The sequence below is a fragment of the Micropterus salmoides genome, unplaced genomic scaffold (assembly GCF_014851395.1).
Source record: "Micropterus salmoides isolate LMB-PRFRI ecotype aquatic unplaced genomic scaffold, ASM1485139v1 Ms_hic_scaffold_5, whole genome shotgun sequence".
Taxonomy (NCBI): domain Eukaryota; kingdom Metazoa; phylum Chordata; class Actinopteri; order Centrarchiformes; family Centrarchidae; genus Micropterus; species Micropterus salmoides.
The window spans coordinates 34682263-34706185 of record NW_024044237.1 but is presented as its reverse complement, the minus strand read 5'-3'; the positions used below and the strand labels follow the sequence as shown (position 1 = coordinate 34706185).

General features: G+C 38.5%; 1 long non-coding RNA gene across 1 annotated transcript; it reads right to left on the bottom strand.

Moving 5' to 3' along the window:
- Nucleotides 1–14561: 14561 nt before the first annotated feature.
- On the bottom strand, nucleotides 14562–17558 carry LOC119888146. The gene is made up of 3 exons (XR_005441852.1): nucleotides 16967–17558; nucleotides 14995–16805; nucleotides 14562–14906 (listed from the first exon to the last, which is right to left on the bottom strand). It is a non-coding gene; the product is annotated as an uncharacterized LOC119888146 (long non-coding RNA).
- Nucleotides 17559–23923: the final 6365 nt, after the last annotated feature.

The following is a 23923-nucleotide window of genomic DNA, read 5'->3' as shown; positions in this document are numbered from 1 at the left end:
TTACTGCTAACACTGCTGCCACTGGCCTACTACTAATACTACTGCTATACTGCTGCCACCGGCCTATACAGCTAATACTACTGCTATTACTGCTAACACTGCTGCCACTGGCCTACTACTACTACTACTGCTACTGCTGCCACCGGCCTACTACAGCTAATACTACTGCTATTACTGCTAACACTGCTGCCACTGGCCTATACTAATACTACTGCTATCACTGCTGCCACGGCCTACTACAGCTAATACTACTGCTATTACTGCTAACACTGCCGCCACCGGCCTACTACTAATACTACTGCTATTACTGCTAACACTGCTGCCAACGGCGTACTAGAGCTAATACTACTGCTATTACTGCTAACACTGCTGCCACTGGCCTACTACAGCTAATACTACTGCTATCACTGCTAACACTGCTGCCACCGGCCTACTACAGCTAATACTACTGCTATTACTGCTAACACTGCTGCCACCTGGCCTACTATAATACTACTGCTATTACTGCTAACACTGCTGCCACTGGCCTACTACTAATACTACTGCTATTACTGCTAACACTGCTGCCACCGGCCTACTACAGCTACTGCTACTATTACTAAGTTAGTAGTAGCAGTAGCTGCAGACAGTGGGTAAATGTGAGTGTGAAGTGTGTATAAGAATAGGCATGTATATGGGGGTGGGTGAAGTCTTTGATGCTCCAGGCTCTTCTATGGACTCTCTGATAGTAGAATCCTGCAGAGATGGTAGGGGCACCCTGACTGTCTTCTGCTATTGCTACTTTTAGTAATAAATGTATGGCTATTGCCATTACATTACTACTCCATTACTACTAAACTAACTATACCCCAACTAATATTACTCCACTGCACCTGACTATACTACTAGTAGTAATAATTAATGATAATTAAAAAGAAGGAGAAGAAGCAGAAGAATAAATTTGATTTATATAGCGCTATTTTACAGGGGGTAAGATGAAAGTAATTGGTTAAAAAAAGAGGAGATGGGGGGAAGGAAGTTAACTGGGGAATGCAGTCTTGAAAAGGTGGGTTTGAGGGCCTGTTTGAAAAGAAGTCTGTCGGATGTGGCGAGGGAGGGTGCAGAAACAGAAAAGCCCTGTCACCCCAGGTACGGCACTTTGTCCTGATGGTTTTTAGTGTTGTCGAAGAGGCAGGGCAGGGCCAGGTTGTTTAAGGCTTTTCAGGTGATGAATAGAAGTTGAAGTGGATCCTGTATTTAACTGGGAGCTGGCAGGGTTGTGAAGGACGCGGATGATGTGATCTCTGTAACTGAAGGAAATGAGCATGCGGTTCTGGACATACTGAAGTTTACTGATGATTCTGTTAGGTGAACCTTAAAGGTTGCTGTTGCACTAGTCGAGTCTGGAAGTGATGAGGGCATGGATGAATGCTTCCGCGGTAGTAAAGGACAAGAAGGGCCGGAGGCGGGCGATGTTCTTGAGGTGGAAGAAGGAAGTTTTTTACTGGTTGTTGAAGGAGAGGGCGTGGTCAAAGATGATTTCAAGGTTGTGGAATCTAATGTTCTACTAGTTACTACTAGTTTACTTTACTACTGCAGTTACCACTGCTACTGACAGTATTCCTAAACTACTTCTACTGTTACTACTAACGCTACTAATACTCCTGTACTATTGCTGCTGTACATGCACTACTGCTACAATTACACGCTTGGGCCCCCGAAGACCCCATAATCATTGTGTGTCAGTTGATTTCTGATAGTTTGATTAATTGCAAATATGAATTGTACAGGACTATGCCCCCAAAAAGCACAACATTGTGTTTTACGAGAAGAATCATAAAGCCAGATCTGCATTATCATCTGTCTTGTGCACCTGACTTGGAAATTCCTAAATAGAGGGTCATTATAGGCCCACAGCTCGTTTTTGCATCAAGACCCCCCCAGCGGGTTAATCCAGCCATGGTCATAATTTATACTGTACAACAACTGTTATTAAACACAATTAATGACACTAAACCAGGGGTGTTAAATCAAGATAAAAACGACAGGGAATAAACAAACCAGAGCCTCAGCTGAGTAAATCAGTGACTAACGTGAAGCTGCGGTGGTGAAAAGTTTCTGTAGATTCTTTCTTTTCAACAGATCCCAGATCAGTGCTTCACCTTCAAAGCCACAGTGCGCACACACACACACACACACACACACCTTTAATGTACGCCTCACTGCTTTCTGCAGCTGTTTGACATGCAGCTGTTAAACATGACCCTGGGAGTTTTCATATAACATGCACACACATTCCAAATATATTCTGCATCTCTTGTCTCACTCTGTTCGCCTGCCTATAACTAAGAAACGATGTGATAAAAAGGCTCTTCATTAATCAGCAGGTAAACAAAACAAAAATCTGGTGACAGAATTTTAAACGCACAAGTTTTTCTGGCCCTCTTCCCTCCTGTGGGATAATTGTTTGTTGGCCCATGATTCCCTCTAATTATTTTCCTCTAATTAAATATTTCTTGATGATGTTTGTATCAGAACTGGGCACGGTCTTTTATATTGTATCCTCTGTGCAGTTTTAATAATTAGAATGGCAGCAGGCAGATTGTTTAAGTCCTTTCTTGTCCTGACTTTTTGAATCCACACACCTGTCTTCCTTTGTGCATTAGAAAAACAAGCAAAGAAATCCTCACCTCCTGACGGTTAGGTTTGATTAGTGTCACTCACTGAATTCCACAGAAAAGCTCAGGAACTCCTCAGGCTTCACGCTACAGGCTGTAAAGTCCTGTGATGTTGATATTTTAGCTGTAGACAAGGAGGTACAGGGGGGTGGAACACCACCGCCAACACTGCAAACAATACTATTTACATCTGTGTGGTATCTGAGGCCAGAAACTGAAGACTAAAAGGTTTTCACCACAAACTGTCAAGAGGAATAGATGCAGAGGAGAAGCATTCCCATGACTGTCAGTGATTTAAACAGGTCTGAATATTATTGATTTTCTAAAAGACTGATACTCAAGACAGAAAATAATGACTCAGGTCTGAAATAGGATCCGGAGGAAGGTTCTTGTTATACCAGCGTTTTTAACTGTGATGATTCTAAATTAATTTGTAAATGAAATATTCTGCTGGCTGCAGTGTTCAACACTGGAAAACTCTTAAGTTTGTGCTTTCAACAGGTTGCATTACCAATGACAGTGGATTGGAGGATTGGGGGGGTTTGACCCCCCTATTTAAGGAATGGACCCTGCCAAAAGAGGCAAAAACAACAGTTCAGAAAGAAGTATATTACAATATATTTCCCATAAGAATCTTGAAATACGATTTCAGAAACCACTAGAATGGACCGTACCATTTCCCAACATTGGCGTTAGTTGAATGTCGCAGCAGCAGCTGCTCCATCACTCGCTAATGGAGACACTGTAAGTTAATGTCAGTAGTTAACTATCTGGCTGCTTTAATACACTTATCTTTCCTACCTTCAGAGTTTCGTAATTAGCAATTCTTTCATTTAAAATTAGCTATCTGAATTAACTCTGGAATTCCCAAAAGAAATCCCCAACAACAGTGTCTGACTTCTGCTTTATTGGACGCAGATTATTCATTCACAGTCAACCTGAGCAAGAGGAAAAGAGATATTTGCTAAAAAAGAGTAAGTTGAAACTTTAAACTTGATGGGAATGATAAGAATTAGGAATTAGAGATAAAATGCAGACTGTATTTTAGTGGACTGTATTGTTCTGTGTTTGAGCGGCCATGATGGTCTGCTGTTGTGGGTCTGACTTTCTGGCAGTTTTGCTCTGAATACTTGGTGACCTCTGACTACAAAAGTTGTCGTGTGGTATGGGGCACCCGTGAACTGGTGTAATGAATTTGATTTATCATCATCTACAGACTGCACACATTAGTTAAATAAGAAAAGATATTATAAGCTTTGTAAGTTCACTTAAGTTCATGGGTTTCTTTTTTGGACCTGGAAAAAAAGTTGACCCCCCCGGTTGTCACCGTATAAGTCGCACCCTGCTGCGGATCATACAGTAGAATCCAAAATGAAGGAATCTTACGGAAGCCATCCATTCAAATATTTATTTTACTCCGTTTTCCCGTGATAACGGGATAATTATCTCGTGCTCTCAACTTTTTATTTTTTTTCATTTCTCTACAGCTATTTCAAAGGTTCCGAAATAGCCGTCGGGAAATGTGTAACATTAAATGGATTCCCCTAAATGCGAGAGTCCTGTACCCTACCAACTGAGCTAACCATCCATACACCCATCCATCGTCAACCGCTTATCCTGCATACAGGAGCCAATCCCAGCCGACATTGGGCGAAAGACGGGGTACACCTTGGACAGGTACCCAGTCCATCGCAGGGCCCTGAGCTAACCAGTGACCCTAATAAACATAGTGAAATTACCATTAAACCATGTGTTAAACTACTGTTTAGTTATCTCGAGATGACGAGATAGTTTATGATGCAGGAAGTCCAGTTTAAGTAATGGACCCCTCAGTTGAAAGCATTTATGATACGACGTGACAGGATTTTACCCCTGTGGAAAGTTGTCACAGCGCCGACCACTTTATCATCCGTCTCTACGATCACCAGGTCAACCCTACGATTACTGCTAAAATCTTTCAGAACATGGCCACAGTTGTTTAATATGATCGATAATGTGGTGTGTGTGTAAGTTGTCACCAATGCAGGTGAAAGGAAAGCTTGCTTCTGATCCGCCTGTAATGGCACATCACAAGATGCCGTTTTTCCATTGCTGATAGTAGCTGGTCATCATAGCGATGCCACACACAACTGCCGCAACGTAACGTTCAATGCAACACACGCAGCTTTCTCTTTGTTTAAGTTAAAATCTTTCAATATGATATTCATCGATATGAAAACCTCACAGCTGTGGTTTCCTCTGCCGTTATATTTGAATTCTACACAGCTGATTTCTCACAGATTCTGTCAATCACTCAACTATTGTTTCTTTATCCAGGTTCAGGTTGGGTGACATTTAGTTTGTGCCTCTCCTTACTTATTAGTCTCATCTCAACACTCACTTAGAACCCCAGTTCTTGCTTTGCCCCAGTTTCTCTCCTTCTCCTTCTTGTCTCTGTTAATTTGGTGGAGTCCTACTGCATCACAATGGGTCTTGGGATAAAGTTAAATATTTTCCTGCTCTGCTATAATCCCGCTGCCTCTAAAACTTTGTGTTTGATCTGAATACAGCTTAACAGAGAAGCCAGGCAGTATTTCAACCCATGTCATCAAGACAAGTTGGGATAACTAACCCTCTTGTGTGCTCTGGGTCTGTTCTGCATCTTTTCAGGTGATTCTGTCCACGTGCTGCCTTTCAACATAAGGCAGAAGTAGTTATTTTCTGAGATGGAGTTTTCTTCCTTCTCGTTGGGTCCAGGTAGGTTCCAGTTATATTGCTGCAGGTCTTGGGGTTGTGTACCCTGAGGTGCTTCCACAGATCGGAGCCTTGAAATTAATTTTGATAGCTTGTATCTGGGATCTTCTCCTTTGAGTCACTGTCAAAAGAAATAAAGAGGAATTAAAATGAGACCGGGCGAGACCGGGCAGACATTTTCACTCCTGTTTCACCCTCTCAACACAAACCTGTGATGTCTAACCTGCAGCATGAGGCCTGGTCTCCTTCCTGTCCTCCTTACAGTATAGGGAGTTTCGGCTTTCTCCTGTAAACCCCCCAACAACCAGCGAAGCTGTTTCCTCACTTCAATTTGAAGGAGGCAGAGGAGAGATCCCTGAATGTTTTTTTCTTCCTCTTCTCTGTCCTCAGCGCTGTGTTTAATACACAGAGTTGACTTTGATTAAGCGCGCTGTGAAAACAGCCACCTCTACAACGCTGCTCGATTCACAATCTGCCTATTCAGCAAAACGACAGGGTGGGCCTTCAGAGGGAGTGAAGAGGGAGAAAAAATTTTGTAAAGGAGTGTGAGAAAAACCACGAAGGGGAAAAAGAGAGTAGATATGGAGATGGAGAGAGAGCCACAGGCAACATTTTTAGTCTGGTAAAAGCTGGCATATTCCACATTTAAAAGATGTGCTGCTGGAGGAGAGGATGGAGGAGTGAGGAGGTGTGTGCGCGTTACATGCCTACATGCTTTCCATCCTGTGAATCAGTGAATCTACTTTTTTTTCTTTGTCTTTCTACACGTGATACTGATACGTTTAATTCATAGCCTGATATCTCTTCTTCCTCTGAGCCACAGAGCTCCATTGTTGTCCAGAAACTATTAAAACACATCAGTGAGCCTCACTGCTGCACTGGGTCACGTCTTCCTTCATCACCATGAGCACACACTGTAGTTTATTTAAACATTTGCGTACAGAGTAGGGAAGTCAGAAAGTACTGAGAGACAGACTACCACATTATTGGAAAATAAAACGCTTTATTTGAAGAGGTGTGATAAGACTGACGCGACACCTGCCATCAACATGAAGGCGTCTATATGAATGTTTGTGATAGCTATGCCATTTGGTCAGTTATGTATGTACATTTTTAATGCAAAGTTGACATTGTCTTTGAATCAAAAGTCATTTTATTGGTCATATGCACCGAATAACATTGCATCATCCAGAGCAGAGACAGTCTTGTGACAGTTACGCAGTAGGCATTAAACATACTATATATATATATATACACATATAAAATATTCAGAAAAATAAAAATACAATCCTACAAAATACAGAATGTGCAGACGGGGAGTATGGTCAATGTGAGCAGAAAGTGTAACTTATAAATATAAGTGTGCTAAGTTGATAAGACAGCTTGACATTAACCAGATTTCTCATGCTGGTTTCTCAAAAGTTGCCTACCCTAGCTTTAAGTTTGATAACTAGGCCCGCTATGGCATGTGTATGCTGTGTATGCTGTCTTGTTTAATGTCAGGTTGTCATAACAAAGATATCAGAATCAGAAATACTTTATTGTATTGTGTCACAGTTGCACACATTGCACAAAAGGAATATAAATTAGGAATATAAAGAAGTATATAAATATAAGTAAAATTATAAAATAATATATAAAGGAGTATGGACATGTACAATATTTACATAGTTAAATGAAATACTATGATACAGTATTTACATAATTAAGGAATTGTTATGGTGAACAGTAATAATGAATAAATAGTAGCAGCAGAATTGCAGCAGAGAGTATTGCTCTTACAGATAATAATGTCCAGTTTAAATCAAAGCGTCCGTGTGTCAGACACAGAGGAGTTATAAAGTTTGATGGCCACAGGCAGGAATGACTTCCTGTGACGCTCTGTGGTGCATTTTGGGGGAATAAGTGTTGCACTGAAAGTGCTCCTGTGTTTGAGCAGCAGGTCATGGAGCGGGTGGGAGTCATTGTCCAAGATGACATGTAGTTTGGACAGCATCTTCCTCTCTGACACCACCGACAGAGTCCAGCTCCACCCCCACAACGTCACAGCCCTTGCGGATCAGTTTGTTGAGTCTGTTGGCGTCCGCTGCCCTCAGCCTGCTGCCCCAGCATGCAACAGCAAACAGGACAGCACTGGCCACCACAGACTCATAAAACCTCTGCAGATGTTGAAGGACCTCAGCCTCCTCAGAAAATAGAGACGGCTTTGGCCCTTCCTGTGGAGAGCTTGAGTGATAATATCTCAAACAACTTCAACTTTAAATTTAAAATGACATAATTGATCAAATGGCAACATTCAGAAAGACTCTGTGACGTTCATGACAGGTGTCACATCAGTCTTATGCACACCCCTTGTTACCAAAGATAGAATAGTGCCAGCCATAAACGTTTATTTATTTTTATTTTTAGACTTTACTTAGCGGCACAAAATTAAGCCTGATGCAAGCTAGGAGTGAGCAATATGCATAGAATCGTCTATCAAGGTATTTTTAATTTTATATCACAGTATTTATTGTGATGTAATTTGAGAAACTGTTATGACCAGACAAAAAGAAATCTGGCTAATCACGTCAGTTAAATACCTGACATCGAGGCATTTGAAGGCTGACTCCACTGATTTTAGACAGTTTTTCATTGTGAGGAGTTCTACTGTACTAAAATTTGTTTCCTAAAGTCTGAGAAAACAATAATATGTCATAATGATGTCATCTCGATGTGATTTTTAACAGAAAGCCTGCGTTACAAACTGTTGCATCATGGTAAATGTAGGATCCCTATGTTTTTCAAGCTTGAACAATACTAGGAAATAGAAGTCAGGATATCTCGGCCTCTCGTGCTTCGATTTTGAACAGTAAAGTCCATCTTCTATGGAATTACTAAATTCCATAAAGCAGCCCTGCTCATTGATTTGCAACAGTGCACTCAATCGTCTAATGCACTCAGAGATAGTTAAGGCAGAGATACTACTAACAGCAAAAATCTCTCATGTAGAACATTTGAAGTATATCTTCTCACGTAATATTATTACATTGCTCAACACTGTGAAGGCAGTAAAAAGGGAGAGAATAAAAGAATATATTTTATATGTCGGTAAGAAAACCCACATCAGTTTCACATGTGGTTCTCTCATTTACATCCGATCCAGAATCATTTTTTCCCTTATAATGGAAAAGGACATCACATGTGAACAGTTTTCTCAATCACACTGTTATCACATGTTTCGATTTTTTTTCACCGCAGTATAAGGTAAAAAAAGTAATTGTAATATCACAGTCCGTCTTTTGCAAGTTTATTTTATTCTTTCACCTTTGTATCTCTCATGTTTTACTTTTACTATTTATTAGGTCTTCTTTTTGTTCTGACATTTCATTGTTTTAGTCTCAATCTTTTGTGAAGCTGTTTGATTTAACTCATGTATGAAATGTGTACAAATAAGGTTTGCTTGTCCTGCAGCTGGAATGAGAACTAAGACTTTCTTATTGCTTCTTCTCTGCCTCTCTGTATAGTTTATGTGTTTTTGTTATTTTCTGTTATTCATTTCTTCTCCTTTTGTCCTGGACACAGTTAATTTTCTGGTTTTATTGTCTTCGTATTGCCCCTCATTTACCATATTTCTAATTATATTCAGTTTTAGCCTTTTATTATTTTCCTGCAGCAGTGACACCGTCTCCCTGCAGGGATCAATAACATTTCATCTAATCTGAACCTGATGAAACTCAGCGAGGAGCTTTCGTTGCTTTATTTAGTGCAGATTATAAATTGAGTTTGTGTCGCGATCCCGCTGCTTTGATACAAAGACTGATGGACTTTCACTTTCCTTTATCTCAGATGTGTGTTTTGAAGGGAAATATTTGTTCCTGCTGCTCTTTACGTACATGTTACATGCTGAGTTTGTGCAGTGCAAACTACACAAAAGATATTGCTTACCTGTCTTATAGGTTTCAGGGTTTTTAAAAATGTATTTACACATGCTGGTTTGGTGTATGTTATCCAAGGATCTGCTTCCAATCATATCAAAGATTACGGACCTGTGACGGCTTCTAGCTCTCTGTCCTGCAGGCATCCCCTAGATGCTGCAGGTTATATTACAGCCCACAATTTAGAGTGTTAAGCAAAATGAAAGGGTTTTTATTGACCTCCAGTGGTTTAACTTCTCACCTTGCTCCATGCAGTATAAGTGTACTGTGGTACCCAGTGACATCAGTGTTGGGTGTGGTTACAAGCTGGCTGTGGATAGAGGTGACACAGGTTTAAACTTTCCACTTCCTAGATTTGCTGGAGCTTTTACCACACCTTCAAACTGTTCAGATCACAGCAGATGGAAAAGGCTCCTGTAAAGGCCAGTGAGTGGATGTTGAGTTAAGATTTTAGTTTGTCAAAGTGGAGCTAAACATTAACATTAAAATGGTTCATCCTCTGAAGAGCAGGAATGCAATCAGTAAAGAATTTGACGTATTTCTTGTGTTTAAATTGGCATTTTGGCCTAAAAGTGGGACTAGAGGAAAGCTAAGGTTGTGAATTTAAAATTATTCATCCTCAGGAGAGCATGAATATTTAAAGTAAATCCCACGGCAGTCTGTTTGATGTATTTTTGCCTGGACCAAAGAGTTCATTAATCTCATTTTCAAATTAATCCTTCACAATATATGAGTGTGTATCTATATGGTAATGTGCATGTGCACAGTAAGTGTTGATATATAATAACAGCAATAACAATATAGCAGCTATAAATAAAACTACATTGCTACAGTCTTAACAAGCTCGGTGGTGTGAGAACCAAGAAATAAAATGTCTAATGAGGTGAAATATGACATAAAAAATACATTACAAGCAGCATAAATTAACACACATTGGGAAATGTGTGTCTGTGTGTGAGAGCACATCCACAGCAACTCTGCGCTGTGTGCTGTCCCAGAATTCCTAGCAGCGGCAGCACTCGATGATGGTTATATTAAGGAGGAGTTCATTGCCATCTTCCATATTATGTGTAATAAAATGTAACTAGCGTCATTATTTTTTCATCACAGCCCTCCCACAACTGTCTTCCAACATCTAGGAACATCGCTTTCCTCTCAGCTCCATCCCTCGCTGTTCCTTCGTCACACTGCGAGTCAATTAAAGACCACGAGATAAAATGTAAGGAGGGGGAAAAAAAAAAAAGAGGCTGCGGCAGCTCACTCGGGGCCCAGTGGTGGCTTCTGAGGCTCCTGCCCCACTCCGGGCTGACATCTTGGATCTGGTGATAAAAAAGAAGACAGAAAAGAGGGAAGAAAGAAAGGCATGATGGGGTTGAAGTTAAAGGGTCCTGGTAGCAGCCGGCCTCGCGCCACCGTTTGGAGATTTGGACTGATTTTTTGTTTTGTTTGCCACACTGGGCCTCCTGGGATGGACATAACGTACATTGTTTTGCATCAAGAGGAGAAGGGAAATGTCTCACTGTGGAGCCCTTCTGATCGAAACTGCTACAAACGGAAAAGCTGGATTTTCATTCGCTGCCGGTCGCCAAACATCAACCATCTTGTGAGTCGTGGCTGCGGTCAGTAAAGATGAGTATGTGAGTTTTATTGGCCTGTTTGTAACAGCAACCGCACAAAAGAGAGGGAGAAGAGGCAATGTTAAAAAAGATCCAAAACAACAAAACCTCTTTGATGGAGCTTTTTACTGGGATGCTGAATCAAACACATCTAATAGGATGATATGACCATCAACTATTGTTATTGTTTTTCAGTAAATATCAAATTACATACCCTGCCCAGAGAAATTACTGTTGCAGATACTGTTTGACATGTGCAGGAAGTGTTGAGGGCAGCGAGTATATACATACAGGAGCTGGTGTTAGCTGCAGCTGAGTCAAGTATACAGGTTTGCAGTGCTGAACAATCTCAGCAGGGAGCCTATATTAAAAATCTATGATAATGATAATATGTTTGCAAGGGGAAAAATCCAGTAGTCCTGAAGACTTTGCCACTCTCTGAGTAACATACAAATTGGGGGTAATAAGCACTAAGTCAACTCAAAAACTCAAAAAGATTTTGTGATTCATCTTATGCCAGGATGAAACTCCCACTGATCTGTACCTTTTTTAAAATTCAGTTACTTTTTCAGTTGTAACACAGAACTCTCTGAATTGAACTGATTAAACTCAGTAACAAGAAATGGAACTCTCTGAAAAATCTAATTTACACCTTTAAATGCAAGTGTCTTTCTGGACCGCATTTACATTATCGGAAGAACCGCAAGTCTGAAAATCTGTTGGCAATTCAGGCTGTAATCATTACTGGTGCAGGGAAAGAAAAAGAAAAAAAAAAACCACTGACCTTTGCAGGTAAAGGAAAAACCCTTGAAGGAAGAAATAGTTTCTGAATGGAGGTAAAGACCCATTTGAATGAAACCTTTTCCACCAGTAAAATAAAAAAAATGAAAATGAAACCTAAAAAAATGTACATGTTAAATTCTGAGATAAAACGTCGAAATCATGAGATAAAACACAAACTTAAGAGATAAATGGTCAAAATTAAGTGACAAAAGTATGAAATTAAAGTCATGATTATTAGAGTGAAGTCAAAATTCTGATAAAAAGTCAAAATTAACTGAACTAAAGAGTTAAAGTTATGAGATAAAAAGTTGAAATTACAATATAAAAAGTCACAACTATGAGATAAAATGTCAAAACTATGAGATTAAGTCAAAGTAGTAGCTCTCCAATTCAATCTGAAAAGGAAATATTCATTGAAGATGACCTGAACTAATAATAATCTCAAATTCAGATTATGTTATCCCATCATTCTTCATCATAATTTTGACCTTTTTTCCTATATTTCAACATAATTTCAACTTTTTATCTCAAAGTTTGACATAGTTTTGGCTTTGTTTCTCAGAATTTTGACTTTTTATTAAATAATTTTAACCTAATTTAAATTTTTATTTCACATGACTTTTTATCTCACAGTTTTGACCTTTTATGCTATATTTCAAAATAATTTCAACTTTTTATCTCAAAGTTTGACATAGTTTTGGCTTTGTTTCTCAGAATTTTGACTTTTTATTAAATAATTTTAACCTAATTTAAATTTTTATCTCACAGTTTTGACCTTTTATGCTATATTTCAAAATAATTTCAAATTTTTATCTCAAAGTTTGACATAGTTTTGGCTTTGTTTCTCAGAATTTTGACTTTTTATTAAATAATTTTAACTTAACTTCAGTTTTTGTCTCACAATGATGACTTTTTATCTCACACTTACGACTTTTTATCCCATCATTTTGACATGATTTTTTTTTATTTCATCTGGATTTTGACTTTTTATCACATAATTTTTCTCAAAATTCTGACTTTCTGTTGCATTTTTTGACTTTTTATCTCATAATTTTCACTTTTTAATCACTTAATTTTGACATAATTCTTACTCCTCGCTCAATTTTGACTTTTGCATGTTATCTCATTATTTTGTCTGCTGATCTCTTTTCAGTTATGTTATCTCTATTTTCACTTTTTATCCTATAGTTACAATTTTTTTTCTCATTATCTTTGTTTTGTGATTCGGAATCTCTTTTTATTTAATAGTTTCTACTTTTATTTCATAATCTCAAAATAATTTAGATTTTTTTTAATCCCATCATTCCATCATACTTGACTTTCTATCTCATAATTTTTACATAATTTCAACTTTTTATCTCATATTGTGACCTAACTTCGACTTTATCTCAGAATTATGACTTTTCATCTCATAATTTTCACTTTTTAAGCACTTAATTTTGACATAATTCTTACTTTTCCTCGCTCAGTTTTGACTTTTGCATGTTATCTCATTATTTTGTCTGCTGATCTCATAATTTTCACTTTTTATCCCATAGTTAAAAAATTTTTTCTCATTATCTTGGTTTTTGTTTTGTGATTCGGCATCTCTTTTTATTTAATAGTTTCTACTTTTATTTCATAATCTCAAAATAATTTAGATTTTTTTTTAATCCCATCATTCCATCATACTTGAGTTTCTATCTCATAATTTTTACATAATTTCTTTTTATCTCATACCGACTTTATCTCGGAATTATGACTTTCATCTCATAATTTCGGCATTTTGACTTTTTATCTCATCTTTTTAGCATTTCATTCTGTCATAATTTTGACTTTAATCTCATATTTGACATAGTTTTGACTTTTTATTTTGTGATAATGACTTTTTATCTCTTTGATTATGACTTTCCCTCATGACATCAGCTTTTTATCTTATAATATTGACATTATTTTGAGTTTTTATCACATTGTTATCACAGCTGACTTTTTATTTAACACATAATACAAAGAACACACAGGTAGAGATGTTTATACAATTTATATTATTTTTAATTATATTCATTTGTATTCTTAACATTGTCATGAAATAATTGGTCAATCACAGTTATTCATTATTTTATTCATATAATCCTGGTACATCAACAATAAAGTTACATATGATTAAATAAACAAAAGCAAAAATTTGGAAGAGGGGAAAAAAGGGGGGAGTAAAGTTCATGACAATCTTTGAACAAATCTGTCTTCTTTCAATTGTAATCTTGCTGTGATTTTCTCCATAATAAAGACATTTTTCAGCTGTCCCTCCATCGCGTAATGCTGGGGGTTGTTATTAAAAGCAGAATTCTCAATAAAGAGATTAAATCATTATCTGTTGTATTTTCCATATTTATACCCAGTATGTAAAGTGCCAGCTCTAAAGGGAAATTAATACCCAAAACTTGTTTAATCTCCTTTGGAATATTCTTTCAGAATGTCTGCAGTTTGGGGCAATCCCAAAATATAGGGTGTAAAAGTACCTAATTTTCACCTTCCAATCAAATTTTAGTTAGTTATCTTATGTCCTGCTTCAACAGTATATCTGTTTACAATTTTTGACACCCATATTGTTGTTATTATTACATTCATGTTGAAGTGCTTTATTTTTATTTTTTTTAAATAACCTCTCTCTTTGTCTCTGCCTCCATACTGTACTATCAGAAATGGGCTTCCATACATTTGGTTAGAAATTTTGTCAGAAATAAATTGACAGCAGTTGTATTTGTATGTTGTCGTCGATCGTTGACATGGTGGCACACTCCTGAGCTGCGATGTTGTGATTTTACCTTCAGAAACAGGTCAAGCGGGTGAAGGTCCGCTGGTGTCATGTAATCCCACTCATAGATGAGACCACCAGAAGCCGCAGGCCCATTTTGTGCTCGCTGCTCATCGTGATTGCCTCTGAAAGATCAATCAGCCCTTCGCTGCACCGCTCTGCCTTCTCCTCGCCGACACGCATCACATAAATAAACTCAAATTACTGGACGCGCTGTCCGTTTTCTGGCTTGTTTTCTGGCTTGTCTTCTTCCCCGCAGGAACGCCGGAAAAAGATGGTCAGTTTTTCATAATCGCTCCATTTCACCAAGTTCACACCATTTTCTCAGATACAAAGGGTTGTGATTGTGCTCCGCCAAACACCGACGTCCATTTCCAAGACAAATACTCATGTTTTCTTCATATTTCTGAGGTAATGGAGAGGCAACACAAAGCATTAGCTGCAGCTCACAGTGTGTATACCGACATATTAAAGATCCAGCCTTTTCTTTTTACCTCTTTCACACATCCACTTTGTCCCAAACCACTCAGATATTACACATATCAGAAAGCCATTTCAAACATTTAGCTTCTAGACTGTTGTGCTTTGTTCCATTAGTTCAGTCAGCAGCCCTGAAAGTGGAAAATAAAGCTTTCAAACTGGGGAAGTCAACACCTGTAAACATAAAGTAGAAACGGCGAGTGTTTTCTTATAGTCTGGTTGAGTCGAGATTTTGGTGGAATGATCACAACTGTACCGCTGTACCGCAATCTACCTTTTCTTTTTTGATACGTCCTTCCCTCAGATTAGTATTTGTGCTTCATATACTCAGTTCACGAATTTGTGTCAATAATTTGTACTTTCTGGTTTCTACTCTTGTGCTCTCAAATTATTTGCCAGCCGAAGAATTGAATCAACATTGCGATTTAACAGCGAAAACATGAAACTCATTCGTGGATTTCTGTCAAGGCTAAAAATAAAACTGCATTAAAGGAAGGAGATCCGTAGTGTGAGTGTGAGGGCGATGAGGATACATGCAATAAAAGTGCAACAGTACAGTTGAGGAAATCACTGAAACATTGTCTTTTTATGAAAAAAGAAATCATGAGTCTTCTGAAATCAGATCAAGTACTGAATGGGAGTTTTGGGGGCTCACAGTCAGACAGGATTTACACAATTTATTTCTGCGTACTCTTCTACATGTTGTCTTCCTACAGAAATCATGTGTACAAAGCACTAAACCCTCAAATCAAGTTGAGAAGCATCATTCGATCGTGACAAACTACACATCTTTTAAACCTTAAAATGACGCCACCAATATCACTGATGGTGTTTACCAATTTGTCAGAGTAGATACAAACCAGAACAGTAAAAAACAAATAGAAGCAAGGAAAACCCTTACACGTTTACCATGTTTGTGCCTCCATAAATGTGATTATCACTCAAACTAATTCTGACTTCTTGATTGTAAACTGGACCAGGCTCATGTCTTTAATCAAAAGGGTTCAAGGACAGAAACCATTTCATTTTGGGAAAGCATTAAACCTCTTAATAAGACTTCTTTTTAGGCCTGCCTACTTGAATTTACTTAATCTTCATTTTAGCTTTTTGCAATTATTATTATTTGATTTGAATTGACTTTTGCTGCTACTGTTCATACTTTGTCTGATTTTATATAATTGTTTTTTCTTATTTAACATTACATTAACACTAGCATGCTGCTTTTATAAAGCTACATCTTGAGTTTTTTTATGTATGCGTCTATATTTTAAATGGCTAAAGTACTCTTCTGTTTGTGCCCAGTGAACCTTCAAAATAAAATAAAACCACTTGCATAACATGCGTTACACGTCTCATCTTTTATATTAATGTATTTCTTTATTTATGTCTCTACAAAACAAGTCCCCAGGAAATATAATGGAGTATGGCTGCTTTTATTTAATAGCAAATATATATTATATAAAATGAACCTTACTTGTTCTCAGGTACAGTACAAAGATAAATTATAAATGATTTCTTTACTTTACTGTGTCTGACTATTAGTAACATTTTCAGGTGTTGACGTATCTTTTATTTTCTATATGTATAATCAAAATAAGGCTATTGACTTAATACACAGAGTCAGTGCAATCAACACGGGCTGTACAGTTCTTCCCTCTTGCACTCATCATGCACCATTAATACAATAAAAATTATATATAATATAATAATGTGCAGCGAGGCCGTCGTTCTGTCTGCGTACATCACTAATAGACTCTGTCTGCCTCTTCGTCTTCATCTGCCTCAGTTATTCCGTCTGCTTTGACTTCTCACTCTCCTCTTTAACCTACATAAGAAAATTAAAATCCTATAATTATCTTCAATTAACAGAAAGAGGGACATGCAGTGATTAAGGAAATCAAGTTCAGGGACTATTTTCATTATCTGAGCTCCCCCAACACCAGCTCCCCCCTACATCCCCCACATCCCTATTTCTTTAACGTTCACCTTTAAGCTCGCTGAACTCATTTTAATTAACATTTTTCCTCTTTTGTTCCGGATCCACTTGGAGAGATGACGTCCATGAGTGTGACTGCGTTAGGTAAACAGCTTTCTGGACAACATGGACAGACGAAAGACAAGCTGCTGTTATGCCCCACCCTTAGTCACTCCAACGCCGACCCAAACCATCCACAGAAAAACACCTTTAAAACAACCAAATCCACGGGATTTACTAACATAAAAGACCAGCATCCCTTCTGATGCTGACACAGGAGCTTTTAAAGACAGATGTAGCACAGCTGGGGCAGAACTAGAGGACAGAAGAGGACAAGCGACACACAGCGCAGGGAAAACACATACAGCCCTAACACATTGGTGTTACGTTTGTTGGGTGACATGGGGTTGACAGTTGAGCCAAAATTCTTACTGCTGAATCATTAATAGCTGCAAACATGTAGGTCTGGATGTGAAAATATCAGGTAATGTTTGTCTTATTATTATTATTAATATATTATCATATGTAGCCAGTTTGCTACAATTACGCTTTGCACAACAGCTGCGGATGTGTTTCGACCTGACCTTTTTTTTTCTCTGTGAGTGGGAATAAGTTGCGTGGCGCTGCTGAGAGCCCCCAGCTGCAGTAGTGCATGGATCATGCCTAAAATGAAGCTTAGCACCCATGATTATACACAGGATCTGTGGTGATACAGAAATATAGAAATTAATGACAAAAAAGCAAACTGTCAATATTTTGGAGACCCCCCCACCAAAATTTTACAAACCATGCTTTCAGGGGAGATCATGTCTTATTCCATCAGTCCGTTGGCCCTTACTAAATGTACCTTGTACAGATTTTAGTTTCTGTGTGAGCTTCACTGGAGCTCAGTTTGAATAAAAACTGAGATGCCAGTGAAAAGCTCTGGAAAAAGCTAATAAGTGGGCCTTGAGTTATAATGTGTTTTGTGACTGTAAAAGATTGATTTTTACAGTTTGCTGAAATGAAATGAAAACAGTCTGTGTTTCAGTGTTTTGGTTGAAAACTTTCTTCAGTTATTGAAAAAGACAATTTGCAGACAGTTTGTCATTCCAGGCTTCTTTCAGCAACACACTGTGCTTACTGTGTCAAAGGAACTGACTGTAGGATTTTAATTTCAGAGCAGAGAAAGCGAGCAGTTGTTGTTTTTGTGCTTAAACTGACAACGGCGTCACTGTGGCTTTTTTTACTAGATGCACAGCAGAAACTAAAGAGGAAGGAGCTGCTGTCAATAATCTGACTGGTAGTACAGTGTGAGGAAGCTGCGAGTGGTTATTTGTCTGTCAGCCAAGAAATTCACAGTCAGAATCAGTTTTCTGCCAAGTATGTGCACATACAAAGGATTAATCTGGAAGACATGCTCACCATGGAATAATACACAAGTGAAAAACAACAGCTGGCAAGCAATTATGCATATGTCTGCATAAACCAAAGTTTCTAAATACAAGATATTTTGAAAATGGACATTTTCACCTCAGCATCAAATTTTGTTATCCTTGAAGGACTTCTGGAGATATTCCATTTAAGTTTGCATGTAGGGAAAACAATAGACAACCTTCAAATATAGTAGAAACACAAATGGATAAAGCTGACTGCAGCAGTATGTACAAACATGTAATGTAGAGATGCACTGATTAAACACCCGGTGTGCTTTAGATTTTAATTACACCCTCACACGGCTGTTTCCAGTTATTTTGATTGGACCTCTGTTCAGCTTAAAGATGGGTGGAGCTGTGCGGCCACCACAGGTCACAAAACCTCATGAACTAACAGAACCGCTGTTACCTTTATTGCACCTGTTGTGTTCAGACAACTGTGACCTTTCTCTTTCTTAAGTACTCCAGCTTTGTCACACATTAAAAAGCTGAAGTTAGTTTAAATAAGGTTCCCCCTTCAGGAATAAATCTTGTTTCTCCTTCTGGCCAAAGGCACACTTGGTGTCAGCAGTTTTCTTCCCTTTATTAGATTACAGTGATCTGCTTCTTATAAATGCAAATGTGAAGTCTCTAACGGCATCTTCAAATCTATAATTGAATCAGTGGGTGAGTTGGAGTAAACCTGTTGCGTTTTTCTTGTAAGTTTGGTTACTTTTGACACAGGAAAAAAATGAAAAGGAACCAAAATGCATCAATAAAAGCAACATGAGAACGTTGCTATCCGCCCAAAGAAAGCAAAGTAGTTTGTTGCTAGTCCAGGTCAGACCTGGATTCAGTCTCGAGCAGCGGTTGGTTTCGCTAATCTGCATCCCTGCATGCAAAGCACACACACCAGGCCAGTGGTATATTATTGTATCAGTCTTCTTATAATGGACTGTACTTTTCTAAAAGCTTTTTTTAGATTGTAGTTTAGCTCTTTGGACCGTGACAGATGTTGGCCTTTCAAAAGCACAAATCCTCAGAGGGAGGCTGCCATCGCCTGAGGATCCTGTACCAGCAACATGAGAAGCTACAGTCAGCAACCTCAACCCTACAAGCTTTGACAGACCCATTAAAATATTTATGCATTAATCATGAGACAAAGCTTGATTGAGCCATTGCAACGACAAGTTGTCTTTTATTTATCTGCACACACAAATGTTATAATATAAATCTAAACTAACATGGCCTGCACGCTTGAGATGATCTGCATTGTTTTGTTTTATGTTCCCAGAGTTTGGAGATGATCTAGAAATTGCTCTCTTGATGAATACCTGTAGTGTGTTAGTTTTACTAATTAGTTTTGTTTGGATGTCTTTTAAAAACTCGTGCCTGTATTTTTTCAATCTGTATATTCGGCATGGGATTTTGTAGTGTGAAAGAGTTGTCTGTCTGTACTTATTGTGGTAATCTTACACCTTTAAAACTTTTTTAAAAAGTGGAAAAACAGACAGCAGACGAAGACGTCCAATCAGGTATCCTGACCTGACCCGATGTCGAGGTGTATTTCAGTTTTATCAACAGGATCCACAATGAAGTTGATGTAAACGAACCTAATCGGATCAGATATGTGAAAATTTAAACTTCACATCAGGTTTAATAGTTCAACGACCGTGTGTTTTTTAATAATAAGAACTATAACAGAATATGATTATTTATCCAGCGCGTTGGATGTGACAGGTACTGAGAGGAGGCAAGAGTGGATGTCATGGTCCAATCAGGGAGATACCCACAGCTGCTGGGTGTAATCATGGGAGTGAAGCAGCACAGTGCAATTTGCCTAGGAGAGCTGAACTGACAGTATTCAATTTAAAAAAGGTATAAAATCAGCACCCTGGTCCCCTTTTTTATGCTTCACTGAACAAGTTGAACTCTTGCGCCAACAAAGTCCAAATCCCCAGCCTCTGGGTGGGAGTACATGTGCACAAAAGGAAGATGAGGGGGGTTGTGTGCAGTGTTGACTACAACCCTGTGGAGAAAATGAATGTCTATACCAAAGTAATACATAATATACATAATACATCCAACCTCTGCTGAGATATTTCTCTCTTGAGCAAAGAGGCGGACTGTTGACTGACCACGAGCAATGGTGCCATGCTTAGTACTGCTGAAAACAATGGAGACTATTGGGCTAAATGTAACCAAGCAGAAATTCAACCAGAAAGACAACAAGCTGCCAAACAACAACAGTTACGCAGCGCCTCCATCTGGTAAAGAATGTGTGTGAATGGAGGAAGCGTTTTGACGAGTCCGGGTCGCGCTAGCAGCAGGCTCAATAAAGCATCCCAGACGTTCATCTCTCCAGACGTCTCCCAGTTCCTCCTGGGGATCCCGAGGCGATCCCAGTCCAGATGGGATATCTAATCCCCCCCCCCCACCAGAGTGTCCAGGGTCTGTTCCCAGTCTCCTCCCAGTTGGACGTGTCCAGAAAAACCTCCACAGGGAGAAGTTCTGATCAGATGGCCAAAACCCTCGACTCAAAAAAATAATTTCTTTCAACATGAGGGAGCAACGGTTTTACAGTGCAGCTTTTATTTATCTGACTTTCATTCATATTAATTTATGTACATGTTTTATATATTTTTCATTTATTTAGACACGTGTGATGAACTCACAATATATTGGAACATTTTTCAGGTTTTGGTTTTCTGTCTCTACCTAATTTACCTAATTGCTTTATTTTTTCTGGTTGAAAGTTCATTCTTAACTTCAGTAAGTGTTCAAATTTCCATTTATTTCTGAGAATCTTTTGGACTTCGTGCCCACATTGTTGATGCCAAACGTTCGTTCTTGACCATTAAAACAGAAGAAATAATTTTTATTTTATTTTCATTGTTTGGTGTCGTAGTATTTTTGTGTGTGTGTGTGTGTGTGTGTGTGTGTGTGCAGACGTCATGCAGCTCTGACAGTTTGACTTCAGTGTTTAATCTGTTTAATCCTCTCTGCTCTCTGTCCTCGCAGCTTTCCAATCTTATCTTCCTGCTTCATGATGTTTGTTTGGTGATCTCCAGTATTCTGCGTTTCTGATGACAGCTAACATGTGTGTGCGCCATGTGGACTCCACTCCAACTAAATCCTCTTTACTGCTACTATCAGGAAGGTAAATCTGCTCCAGTCATCTTGCATTTGTAAAGGTTGACTGTTTGATTTTATTCATGCAGGTTTGTTTTCCATCTAACTGACAGGGGTGGGGTGGGGTGGGGGGGGGAATTAAAATCTCTGGCAAAATGGCCAAAGCTGATAAATCCAGATAATCTCTTCAGTCCACAGATCTTCAGCTGCAGCCTGAGTCTGCCACACGCTGTAAAAAAGATTTTGGTCTAATATTTAACCATTAAGGGTTTTTGTTATTTGTTATTTCATTTTATATAACTGATCTCTGAGGACTGTTTGTGCAAAAAAAAAAAAAAAACACAAAACAAGAAACTCTTTAGTCTGATTGTCACATGTAAATAATAACAGGGAAATAAATAACTAATGGGATTTTAAATGTGGAATGAATCCCTTGTTGGATTTAAATCAGTGAAGTGCAATGGAATATGTGAAAATAAGAATAACATGAATAAAAAGCCTCAGTATTTGTTCTTGTGTATGAAGACTGGTTGTATTAGTGACTAATTCATCTGTTCATTCACACTTTTATATATATTACTTACATCTGTTAGCTGGTACTTTCCAGATCCTGTAGATTTGTTAATATGAGAGTGTCCTTATCTCATTGTTCCGGCTTCTGCATGATTTGGCTGGTGTAACAACAGTTTCCCCCTGTGCTTAATAAACCATTTATCCATCGATCAGTCTGCTGACTGAAGGACTGTACTTCAGAGGGAAAAAATGCTTCTTCATTTGTGTCTAATTTTACTCTGAATGTGTTGAACCAAAGCATGTAAACATGGAAATCCAAAGTGCAAAAATGTCTTGTTTCCACTAGAGGTCTTGCAGAAGAACTGTGATGTTGTGCCTGAAGCATATCAGACCCTTTGACCTCCTATTTACCTTCTTATAACTATTTACCACCCACTGTTATGCCTGTATCAGGGCTAGCATAGCTCCTAACTCTGTAGAGCTTTCACACATTGCTAGTGCTATGAAATGAATCTGATGTTTTATTACAGAAAGTGTATGAACCCTGTGACCAAAATAGTCAAACATTCTGTCTCTGTGCTACTTATGGATAGAATTATAACGAAAATAGAGTATTCCCCTTTTTGCTGGGGACCCCACTTTGAGAAGTGGGGGGGAGTAGTGTAGCGCTTTACCACAGAAACTAGGATGAAATAAAATACCACAGTGAATGAAAATAAAATCTAAAATGATAACAGGAAAAGAAGAGACAAAACAAGAAAGTAATATATATAGAATTAAAGTTTTTTATTTAAAATTAGCTGACAGGTAGACGTTGATATCATACAACAAATATCACAATGACCTTTTATTTACCATTCAAATATGTGCTCAAGTGCTGGTAACTGAGGCGACAGTGCTGATGCTTCAGGTAAACAAACTGTTGAAGCTAACCTTACATTTGAGCAACAACACCGAAGCATCAACAAAGCATCAAATACAGCACGAGGTCTACAACTGACAAAACATACCAGTAAGAGCTCATAGCACGTATCGCATCAACGGAGTAAATACCTAGGGAAGGAAGTAAGAGTTAACAAAGTGCACCCAATACAGGATAGCGTAGCGGCCGAGAAGGAACTTAAACTTGTATTATGGAGTTTAGGTAGATGGTGCAGACCCAGTAGTCACTCTATATGCAAGCATTACTGACTTGAATTTGATTTGGGAGGCCACGGGGAGCCAGTGGCTTAAAAACATGCCGTATCGTACTGAGACACAGCTTCTCTTTTTTTTCTTTTTATTGGTTCCCAACCTGGGGTTTGTGTCTCCCGTAATGAGTCGCAAGCAATATCAGAAGGTCTATGAGATGATTAACAGGAACAGAAAAACATGTTTCTCCTGCACAAACGTATGTTTACCTTTCAGAGTTTCTTCTACGTTCCTCTTTGGTTGAAATGGTCACAGCAGTCTGTGATGAAGGATTGTTTGCACAGTACACGGTGCACTATTTTAAAGGGTGCACAAGCCAAAAAGGTTGAAAACACCTGGTACAAGGCACAATGCAGTCTTCCAGTTTTGGGAACTCACAGCCATAGACAACATCTAGTCAGTACATTTATTTTAAGGCCTAATTCCCATGTTAACATCTTGTCTGGACTGCGTTACTGTGTATTGGAGTTAAAAATGTGAACTTCATTACCTTGACCAGGCAGAGCAAACACAGCTTTAGATATTAGAGCTCAACAATGGACTGACTGGTAAAGATGATCTTTGTTTTGCAGTACATTGACAGTGAGCAGACGCTGACTCTCCGCTGCTGCTTCTTCCATAAATGGAAATATACTCCTGCAGTTCTAGTCACACATAACATCAGTCCTTTTCCTTTTGTTGTATCTTTTGTCGTAGTGTTGTGTAAAGCTAACATGCGACGGGGCATAATTACAGATT